Source organism: Anomaloglossus baeobatrachus, chromosome 1 (assembly GCF_048569485.1).
Source record: "Anomaloglossus baeobatrachus isolate aAnoBae1 chromosome 1, aAnoBae1.hap1, whole genome shotgun sequence".
Taxonomy (NCBI): Eukaryota; Metazoa; Chordata; class Amphibia; order Anura; family Aromobatidae; genus Anomaloglossus; species Anomaloglossus baeobatrachus.
The window spans coordinates 275,115,818-275,127,844 of NC_134353.1; the positions used below are offsets into that span (position 1 = coordinate 275,115,818).

At 48.3% G+C, this 12,027-nt stretch overlaps 1 pseudogene; it reads right to left on the reverse strand.

Annotated features, from left to right (window-relative positions):
- Positions 1–9,138: 9,138 nt before the first annotated feature.
- LOC142291866 (glomulin pseudogene) lies at positions 9,139–10,062 on the reverse strand (annotated as a pseudogene).
- Positions 10,063–12,027: the final 1,965 nt, after the last annotated feature.

The window sequence follows — 12,027 nt, forward strand, 5'->3', positions numbered from 1 at the left end:
AAGGGAGCGGGGCCTGTTCTTCGTGTTTTCCCAAGCTAGGAGTCAGGTCTCCTTGTGTTCTGTGAGATACTTACCTCTCTGTCTTCTAGAGCCGATCCTGCAATGCCATCCGGTCCTGCTGTATCTCGAACCCCGAACGCTGCCCATCTGCCATCCTGACAGTCTGTACCATCTCGGTTCCCTGCGGTGACCCGTCATCTCGCTCCAACGGTTCCGGACCCCGCCAGACATCATCACGGCTTCCGAACCTGAGCTCCGTCACCCGGACCACCATCAGTGACCTCGTGGTCCCAGGGACTTCTCCATTGTGTTCCAGTGCACGGACTGTCCTGCTACCTAAAGTGCTCCGGCTACCGGACTCCTTTCCCTCATCGGGGAGTTCGGCCCAGTGGATCCACCTCCCGGGTCTGCCCGTCCATCTGGCCCTAACAGTAAGAACAGGCCATGGATCCCGCCGAAGCACTAGCGGCCTTGCATGAGGAACTCCAACGCCAGCGTGAAGTCCAGACCCGCATGCTGAACTTTATGACCTCCGTGGACGCCCGCTTGAACACGCTACAAGCCTCAGTCACATCTTCAGCGCCTCGGGTCTCCACTAGTCAATCCACGGCCCCCGATCCCGTGGCAGCCTCCTCGGATGCTTCCAGACTGCGTTTGGCCTCACCACCCCGGTACGCCGGAGATCCCAAGACCTGCAGGGGGTAAACCAATGCTCCCTCCATTTCACGCAGCTGCCACATTTGTTTGCCTCCGACCAAGCCAAGGTCGCCTTCATCATGTCTCACCTAGAGGGCGAGGCACTGGCGTGGATGAACCCTTTGTGGGAGAAGGAGGACCCTATGACCAAGAACCTCCAGGAGTTCCTGCAGGCCTTTCGCAGCACCTTTGACGAACCCGGACGCGCCTCCGCGTCTGCTTCATCTCTTCTCCGGTTACGTCAGGGGACTCTGATGGTGGGTCAATACGCCATCCGTTTCCGCACCTTGGCTTCAGAACTCGGGTGGAATAACGAGGCCCTAACCGCCGCCTTCTGGGAAGGACTCTCGGGTCGAATCAAAGATGAGCTGGCTGGACGTGACGTACCATCCACCCTGGACGCCCTGATTACCCTAGCGACTCGAGTGGACATACGCTTTCAGGAGCGGTCAAAAGAGGTGTCCCGTGAGAGACGTCCGGTAAGGCATTCCTCTCCTCCACAGAAGCCCGCCGTACACCAGTCAACGGCCTCTGGTGTCTCCGTCCATGAGCCCATGCAGATCGACCGTGTGCGACAGTCTGAACAACGCCGAGCAGAGCGGCTCGCCAAGGGTCTCTGCTTCTACTGTGGAGAGGGCACACACCTGCTACGCTCCTGTCCAGAGAGGCCGGGAAACTCCAAAGCCTAGGGTTGGTAGGAGAGGCCACCCTAGGTGCTGGGACTCTCTCAGACCCAGTTACATGGACTGTGCAAGTGACAACGGGAGAGACGCGGTTTACGGCGGAGGCGTACCTCGATTCTGGGGCAGCAGGCAATTTCATCCAGCAGGCCACGGTGGACAAGTACCAGGTGCCTGTTACTCCACTCGCCAAACCTCTTGTGATTGCCTCTGTGGATGGGAGACCCCTCTCTGACACCATCTCCTGGATCACCAAGCCGCTTGAACTGCGTATCGGTGCTCTGCACACCAAGAACATCGCTCTCTACGTCCTCCCACATATGTCACATCAAATCCTGCTGGGCCTTCCTTGGCTGCGGACACACGAGCCTTCAGTCAGCTGGGGTACTGGCGATATCACTCGATGGGGGTCTTCTTGCCATGAGAACTGTCTGAAGACCATACAACCTATCCGGCGACCTCCGGTTCCCGAGTCCCTACCGGGATTGCCCTCAGCCTATTGGTCCTTCGTGGACGTCTTTGATAAGAAGGAGTCCGAAGTACTTCCGCCACATCGTCCTTACGATTGTGCCATTGACCTGCTCCCGGGAACTACACCACCTCGAGGACGGATATATCCACTGTCTCCAGCCGAAACAAGGGCCATGTCTACGTACATCACAGAGAGCCTGGCTAAGGGATTCATTCGGAGATCCTCCTCTGCTGCTGGAGCAGGCTTCTTCTTCGTAAAGAAGAAAGAGGGCGACCTACGCCCATGTATAGACTACCGGGTATTGAACCTAATCACCGTAAAAAACAAGTACCCCCTGCCGCTCATCCCCGAATTGTTTGATCGGCTCAGAGGAGCTCGTGTGTTCACCAAGTTGGATCTTCGGGGTGCCTACAACCTGGTCCGTATCCGCTCAGGGGATGAATGGAAGACCGCGTTCAACACTCGCGATGGGCACTATGAATACTGCGTGATGCCCTTCGGCCTGTGTAACGCACCAGCAGTCTTCCAAGAATTAGTGAACGATGTGTTCCGGGACCTTCTCTACGTTTGTGTGGTGGTATATCTGGATGACATCCTTGTCTTCTCTCTGGACCTCCAGACCCACCGAGAGAACGTGCAACTGGTTCTACAAAGACTGAGAGAGAATCGTCTGTACGCCAAGTACGAGAAGTGCGTCTTCGAACAGTCTTCTCTCCCCTTCCTGGGTTACCTCATCACCGATACCGGACTGCAGATGGATCCAAAGAAGGTCTCTTCCATTCTCAACTGGCCTCCTCCTTCTGGACTGAAGGCAATCCAACGCTTTCTGGGATTCGCCAACTATTACCGCCAGTTTATTCCTCACTTCTCGGCTCTGACTGCTCCTCTTTCCGCCTTGACCAAGAAGGGGGCTAATCCAAAGGACTGGTCACCTGCGGCCGACGCCGCGTTTTGCTCTCTAAAGCGAGCCTTTGCCTCCTCTCCTGTACTCCACCGTCCAGAGCTAAACCGCCAGTTCACCTTGGAGGTGGATGCCTCCTCCTCGGGAGCCGGAGCAGTGCTCATGCAGAAATCCTCCTCCGGGAGGATGGTGACTTGCGGTTTCTTCTCCAAGAGCTTCTCAGCGCCTGAACGCAACTACACCATCGGTGACAGAGAGCTATTGGCAGTCAAGCTGGCTCTGGAGGAATGGCGCTATCTCCTGGAAGGAGCAGTGTACCCCGTCATTATTTACACGGACCACAAAAACCTGGAATACCTGCGGACGGCTCAGCGACTGAACCCACGGCAAGCCAGGTGGTCCTTGTTCTTTGCCCGGTTCGACTTCCAGCTCCATTTCCGACCCGCGAACAAGAATGTACGCGCTGATGCCTTGTCTAGGTCTTTCATGCCCATGGAGCAGGAGGAAGAGACATGCCAACCCATCATCTGTCCTAGTAAGATCATTCCGGTGGCTCCTGTCACCCTGGCCCAGATACCGCCTGGGAAGACCTATGTCTCTGAGACTGACAGGCAAAAAGTGTTACACTGGGGCCATGCCTCGAAAACAGCCGGTCATGCAGGTCAGAAGAGAACATGGAGTGCGATTGCACGTCATTACTGGTGGCCATCTCTTCGCACGGACGTCGCCTCTTTTGTCTCTGCCTGCTCCTCCTGTGCCAGGAACAAGACTCCCAAACACCTGCCATATGGTCGTCTTCTGCCTCTGCCTATACCCTCAGTTCCCTGGCAACACATAGCGATGGACTTTATGACGGACTTGCCATTGTCTTCCGGACACACAGTCATATGGGTCGTGGTGGATTGGTTCTCTAAAATGGCCCATTTCGTTCCTATGGCTGGACTGCCCTCTGCCCAGGAACTCGCGGACGCCTATATACATCACATCTTCCGCTTGCATGGCTTTCCATCACACATAGTGTCCGACAGAGGAACTCAGTTCACCTCCCGCTTCTGGAGGGCTCTCTGTAAACATCTGGGAGTGACTCTGGACTTTTCTTCGGCCTACCATCCTCAGTCGAACGGCCAAGTGGAACGGGTCAATCAGATATTGACCTCTTTCTTACGTCACTACGTCAACGCCCATCATGACGATTGGTCCACGCTTCTTCCTTGGGCTGAATTCTCCCATAACCACCACGTCAGTGAGTCCTCCTCTAGTTCTCCCTTCCATGTCGTCTACGGACTTCAGCCGTCTGTCCCATTGCCTGTATCCTCTTCCTCGGACATCCCTGCTGCTGATGCAGTACTCCGTGACTTTACAACCATTTGGGACTCAGTTAAGGCCTCCCTTGCACGTGCATCCCTGCGGATGAAGAGGCACGCGGACAAGAGACGTCTGGATCCTCCGTGTTTCTCTCCGGGAGATCTCGTCTGGCTTGCTTCCAAATACATCCGACTGAAGATACCATCCTACAAGCTGGGACCTCGCTACATCGGACCGTTTAAAGTCCTCGGCAAGATCAATGAGGTCTCCTACAAACTACAGCTCCCGGCCACGATGAGGATACCCAACTCCTTCCACGTGTCTCTGCTCAAGCCGGTTGTCCTTGGTCCCTTCTCTGCTGCCGCCAGTCCGGCTCCTCCTCCTATTGCTGAGGACGACATCTATGCGGTAAGGGATATCGTGGCCATGAAGACCGTACGAGGTCGACAGTTCTTCCTGGTGGACTGGGAAGGGTATGGTCCTGAGGATAGGTCCTGGGAGCCCAGAGAGAATGTGGGTACTCCTCTGATCCGTGCCTTCCTGTCCCGGTTGCGGGGAGAGGGTGTGGGGGGGGTACTGTCACGCTCCCTGGGTCCTCTGCTCCGCTCCCCGGGTCCTCTGCTCCGCTCCCCGGGTCCTCTGCTCCGCTCCCCGGCTCACCTGCCACGCTCCCCGCTCTCCAGCCTCCTGTGCCCACGCTTCCCAAGCCTCCGGGTTCCCGCTCCCGGCGCCCGTCGACTTCCCAGTCCCTGGCCGGCTCTGCTGCGTCCTCCTCTCAGCTTCCTGCCCTGGCTTCTGGCACCCGGGCCGCGCGCATGCGCATTAGGGCGCGCGCGCGGTCACTGACCCTTTCTTAAAGGGCCAGTGTCCACTGACAGGAAATGATGCATACAGGTACAGGGTATAAAGGGGGTTAATGTCCAAGGGAGCGGGGCCTGTTCTTCGTGTTTTCCCAAGCTAGGAGTCAGGTCTCCTTGTGTTCTGTGAGATACTTACCTCTCTGTCTTCTAGAGCCGATCCTGCAACGCCATCCGGTCCTGCTGTATCTCGAACCCCGAACGCTGCCCATCTGCCATCCTGACAGTCTGTACCATCTCGGTTCCCTGCGGTGACCCGTCATCTCGCTCCAACGGTTCCGGACCCCGCCAGACATCATCACGGCTTCCGAACCTGAGCTCCATCACCCGGACCACCATCAGTGACCTCGTGGTCCCAGGGACTTCTCCATTGTGTTCCAGTGCACGGACTGTCCTGCTACCTAAAGTGCTCCGGCTACCGGACTCCTTTCCCTCATCGGGGAGTTCGGCCCAGTGGATCCACCTCCCGGGTCTGCCCGTCCATCTGGCCCTAACAGTATCAAAAAGCACAAGGTGTGCTATATTCAGGGACATGGCCAAGGTAAAGAAGGCTGAAAAATGACCACCTTTGAACAAGAAACATAAGATAAAACGTCAAGACTGGGCCAAGATTTATCTTAAGACTGATTTTTCAAAGGTTTTATGGACTGATGAAATGAGAGTGACTCTTGATGGGCCAGATGGATGAGCCAGAGACTGGATCAGTAAAGGGCAGAGAGCTCCACTCCGAATCAGACTGGAGGTGGGGTACTGCTTTGGGGTGGTATCATCAAAGATGAACTTGTAGGACCTTTTTGGGTTGAGGATGGAGTGAAGCTCAACTAACAGACCTACTGCCAGTTTCTGGAAGACAACTTCTTCAAGCAGTGGTACAGGAAAAAGTCGGTATCGTTCAAGAAAACATGATTTTCATGCAGGACAATGCTCCATCACATGCATCCAACTACTCCACAGCTTGGCTGGCCAGTAAAGGTCTAAAAGATGAAAAAATAATGACATGGCCCCCTTGTTCACCTGATCTCAACCCCATAGAGAACCTGTGGTCCCTCATAAAATGTAAGATCTTCAGGGAGGGAAAACAGTACACCTCTTGGAACAGTGTCTGAAAGGCTGTGGTGGCTTCTGCATGTAACGTTGATCGTAAACAGATCAAGCAACTGACAGAATCTATGGATGGTAGGCTGTTGAGTGTCATCATAAAGAAAGGTGGCTATATTGGTCACTAATTTTTTGGGGTTTTGTTTTTGCATGTTAGAAATGTTTATTTCTAAATTTTGTGTTGTTATATTGGTTTACCTGGTGAAAATAAACAAGTGAGATGGGAATATATCTGGTTTTTATTAAGTTGCCTAATAATTCTGCACAGTAATAGTTACCTGCACAAACAGATATCCTCCTAAGATAGCCAAATCTAAAAAAAACCCACTCCAACTTCCAAAAATATTAAGCTTTGATATTTATGAGTCTTTTGGGTTGATTGAGAACATAGTTGTTGATCAATAAAAAAAAATCCTCTAAAATACAACTTGCCTAATAATTCTGCACACAGTGTATAATCAATGGGTCTGTGCACACATCAGCGATTTTTCACTGACATTGTCTCCATGCTGCGTACACGCATGTCCGTGATTGCCGCACGGAGACATGTCCGTTTTTTTCTGGCATCACTGATGTCCCACGGACCACACTATGGTGTGATCCGTGAAACACATACCAGAAAAGCACGGACATTGAAAATAAAAAGCATTTTTAACTCACCCGGCTCCAGCGATGCTCTCAATGGCCTCTGCATGATACTGCTTCAGAGCCGGCTGTTTATTCTCATGCATATATGTATGCAGGCATAGCCGACCCGGAAGTAGTTGTAGCGGGGGAGCAAAAAAACAGCAGAGCCACAGAGTTCAGCACCACGGACAGCAGGAGGGGTACAGGTTAGTTTATTTCCATGTGCAATCACGGAGCACATATCACGTCTCACAGATTGCACATGGACATCCCACATGTGCCATGAATCACGGAACATATGCGTTTTTAACACGTAAGTGAAAAATTTCTGTGTTTTTACTGACGTGTGAAACACACCTTAAGGTTCATCAAGAGGCAGAGGTAATGATAGTAAAAGAAAAACTGTGATTCAAGGATGTGGGTTACAGCATGATGGCTGTGGATTCCCGATGAAAAGGAATTCTCTGTCAGAGGAATTCATGAAAATTTTGTTTTGCACTATATCACTTTATTGTCTTTAGGCACAAGCACTTTTTCTGACAGGGACATATAGGTAATAGACCTAGAGAAAGTCGATGGTTAGTGGAGGCGCCATATTGTACTTAGGGTGCCGACCTCCGCTGACAGGTAGTGCACAGGAAGAAGATCAGTAATCGGGGCCTTCGCCCTTATCCTGTGCACTTAGTTGTTTTTTTTAACACATTAGATGTTTGGGTATTTTAATATTATTAATAAAGCAATATAATTTTAGAAGGGTATTTTTGTTTAGAGATGTGACACTTGATGACCTGTTTGTTCATTTTGATCTAATTTGAGACTTTGGCAATTTATTTTCACACCTAAAACTTTGCCCTTATTAATGTGTTAAGATATCTTTATGACCGTTGGTGCTGCATTTTTCTGATTCGCAACTTCATAACTTCATAACTTCCCACTTCATAACTTCCTGCTGCAAAACCAAAAAGTGATTAGAACTACATACTTCATCTTGTTGACTTCAATGAATGTTTTAAATTTATAAAGGGAATTTGGTGCTTTATATTAGAACAAGAGCACTGACTGCTACTGTTAAAAAGAAAACACTTTATGGAAGGGCAATCAATCTAGGGTTTTCTTGATAACAAAACTAAGAGCAGTTGACTATAATTTAATTTTCCAATAGGAGCAAAAGAATAATAATTAATTAAATCATGTTTAACTGCAGTGGACACCAATCCTCTCTACCATAAAGCTCACCATACATTTTATGTAGCTGTCCAGCAGTTCGATTCTCCCGTATACTCTCTTTATGACAGTTGGTAACAGAACTGGTGGTGGCTTATCTCAGGGAGAGAGGGTCAGATGTCCGAAATCGGACATGACAGATCCTTATCTTCTCCTGCTATTATCTGTCAATCGCCACAATACACGTAGCCTAACTGATCAATGTCAGCGAATCTTTGATGCCAGTAGAGCTGAAAAGTAATGTGCAGAGAACACTGCTGCTTGGCTAGGCCATAGCATAGACGCTGTGATGAAGCAAACTGGCTCTTTTGTTACGCATATACAGTGCTGCTCACCATTATTAACACCCCTTAATTTTTTTCATAAACTGTATAATATTTTCAGAAATAAATGGAAATGTGCCAAAGTGACGGTATATACTCATGATTGTTTAATTAGTGGTCCAAAGTAATACAACAATAAAACTTTGTCAAATTACATGTTTCTATTTAAAAGAAGAAACAGAATAAACAGCATGTGCGGCAATAAAGATACGCCTAATAAATACTTGGTTGCACACCCTTTGGCATAGATAGCCGCCTCCAAAAGTCTCTTGTAGCGAACTATAAGTTTTTTGCACTTCTCAGCTTGTATTTTCTCCCACTTTTCCTTTAAAGTTTGTTCAAGCTCTTGAATGTTTGCAGGATTCTTTTTCGCTATGGCAGATTTCAACTCACCTCAAAGATTTTCAAAGGGATTGAGGTCAGGACTCATTAGTGGCAATTTTAAAACAGCCTATTTCTTGCCTTTTAAACCATTCCTGAGTATTTTTGGATGTGTACTTTGGGTCATTGTCTTGCTGGAGAACCCATGATCTTCGACTGAAATGGAGCTTTCCTATGCTGGGTAGGACATTTTTCTCTAAAATCTCTTGATAATTCTCTGGTTTCATGATTCTACTGATACAGTCAAAGCCTCCAGAACCAGATGTAGCAAAGCAATCCCACAGCATTATGGATCCTCCACTTTACTTAACTGTTGGTAGGGTGTTCTCCTCATAAGCTTGATTGCGCCATCTGTAAATAAACTGTTACTTTGCATTGCTAGAAAGGCCTATTTTGTTTCATCTGTCCACAGAACATATTCCCATAAGGATTGTGGTTTGTCAAAGTACTCTTTGGCAAAGATCAGTCATTCCTTTTTATATCTTTTCTAAAGCAATGGTTTCTTCCTTTACCTTAGCCTATAAAGCTCTGCTTAGTTTAGTGTGCTGTGTGCGGCGTATGGTACTTGTTGAAATCATGACCTTACCAGAAATGGTGACCCAAACACAAAAGGGAAACTGTCAATTCCAATATAGTGAACAAATAGGAATGTCTCTCAGGAAGAGATCCATTGGTGCCAACAGTCTCAGCAGAGTGACCCCTCTGCAAGAAGGTCTTGTGTAGTTACTCTCTTAAGGATACAAGGAAGACCATAATCTCCTTAGCAAATTCTCGGAAAGGATTATTACCCCCATCTGTTGGTAATGTGTTTAGTTGTGCATTGAGTAGGGGAGACTTTAAGCAACTGAAACAAAATGTCAGCAGTTATTTCCGCATCTTCAGCATATCTGGTTCTTTAGAAATGTCTGTGCACTGTGAGACCATAATGATGAAAGGTTGGGCAAACTGGACCAATGCCAGACAGCAGTGACACAACAAATGCTTGTCCTCCTGCATCTGTCCTGTGGTGTATGGCACAGGCAGAGCCGAGATCTGGGAATTGAAAGTGGCTAGAGATAGACCCACTGAGTAGGATTTCTTGTTTCCAAGTTTCAGGAGGACTATCTGTAGCAGCTGAAAAAGAGGCAAAGTGATCCGACCAATTTTGACCTCTTGCTGCTTCATCAATCTGCTCAAGGATTCCCAACAAGATCTCCTTTGGATTACACAACTGTATCAAGCCTTGGAGCATCTGTAAGCAGCTGCTCTCTCTCTCACTTCAGAGTCTACGTCTCTGCATACACTGAGTAATGGGTCCAATGAGATTCCAGCCTATGTGCCTCATGAGGACCTGATTTTTCTCATCCTTGATTATTCCTTGTAAAACTTTCAGTTGTTCCTCCTTCAAACTCTGCTGACAGGTCACCAGTAATACATTAATGTCTTCTTTCTTCAAAAAATTCCAGAAGGAAAATTTAAGTTTCAGACTTAGTACTTTGAGTTCTGCCGCTGCCGTCATTGTACTTGGTACTGGAAGGTGAATGATACCCAGACAACCTATTGACAAATGAAGTCTCCTACTGAGTGGTGCTCATAGATCTGGCCTAATGTACATTTATACTTCTGCTAGAGACTTCTTCAGGATCCAAGACAGAGTCTCCAGCACCTGTAGGGGTCACTCTGCGGAGACTGTGTACGCCGATGGGTTTGCTCCTGAGAAACAGACCTACTCAGCGGAGGCTTTGGCCTGTCTCTCTTACCTCCTATTTGTTCAGTATATTGGAATGGACAGTTTACCTTTTGTGTTTGGTCCACCGTTTTTGTAAAGTCTAAGGGCCACTTGACACACAGCGACATTGCTAACGAGATGTCGTTGGGGTCATGGAATTCGTGATGCTCATCCTGCCTCGTTAGGGACGTCGTTGCATGTGACACGTATGAGCGACCGCTAACGATCAAAAATACTCACCATATCGTTGATCGTTGTCCGGTCACTCAAATCCCGATTATCGTTGCTGTAGCAGGATGCAGGTTGTTCGTCGTTCCTGCGGCAGCACACATCGCTACATGTGACACCGCAGGAATGAGGAACATCACCGTCCCTGTGGCCGTTGGCAATGAGGAAGGAAGGAGGTGGGCGGGATGTTACGGCCGCTCATCTCCGCCCCTCCACTTCTATTGGGCGGCCGCTTAGTGACGCCACTGTGACGCCGCACGAACCGCCCCCTTAGAAAGGAGGCGGTTCGCCGGCCACAGCGACATCGCTAGACAGTTAAGTATGTGTGACGGGTGTAAGCGATGTTGTGCGCCACGGGCAGCGATTTGCCCGAGACGCACAACCGACGGGGGAGGGTACGTTCACCAGTGACTTTGCTAGCGATGTCGCTGTGTGTAAAGTGGCCTTAACCTGAGACATATCAGTGTTCTGTTAAAAGAAACTGAAGAGTCAATGTTGTCGAAAGGGCTGGATTTAATGGAACACAGTTTTTTGAGAGTGGATAATGACGGCCTTCCTGAGGAGGTGCTTGAGGTCACCGCAGCCAACAAAGTGCTACAAGATTGAAACCATGACCTCAGACTTTTCCAGGTTGGCCTTCAGATCTTTGGATGTTTGACATGGTGTTTTTCCACCATTCGTACTAACCTTCAAAGACATCTCTTGTCAATTTTCCTTTTTACCTACGTCCAGAGAGGTTAGTGATGGTTTTATGCTTGGCAAACTTCTTAATAATGTTGCGTACTGTCGAAACTGGGATATCGAAGTCTTTGGAGATGGAATCATACCCTTTAGAAGTCTTGTGTTTGCTAATAATAAAAGTTTTGATGTCCTTAGTCAGCTCCTTTGTCTTCACCATTGTGACAAAAGAACAGGGCCTACCATATGGCTTTTTAAAACACTGAAGTCATCACTCATTCTCTAATTCATGTCACATGGGCACCAACAATTTATCACAAGTGACTCTCATTTGTGATTTACCACAGGTGAGTCAAAATGTGTTTCCATACTAATTTAATGTAAAGGTGCCAATAGCAGTGTCCCAGCAAGCATTAGTTTTTTCTATTTTTCCCTCCGATATTTTTTTGTTTTTATTTGTAGTTTACCATTTGCTCTTTTGTATTTAACACGCGTGCTCTATGCAAAAAAGCTGTTTCACTTGATTCATTTTTTTCAGGAGATATTCCACATTATGTAATGCAAATTCATGGGTGCCAATAACGACGAGCAAGACTGTTTGTAGTTTAGTCTGCTTTATTTGACAAGATGAAAGTAATATGGAATTGAACGACAAACAGCTCAGCTGTGCCAGGTCTGCTTAGTACATCCTCTATTTTGGTGTTATATTTTTTAAGTTCTAGTAAACCGTACTTTTGCATCACAAAGACATGTAATTATTTATTTATTGTTTTATTTTAATCACTTATATAGCGCTATTAATTCCACGGCGCTTTACAGCTGTATAATTGTGCTTACTAGTCCCCCTAA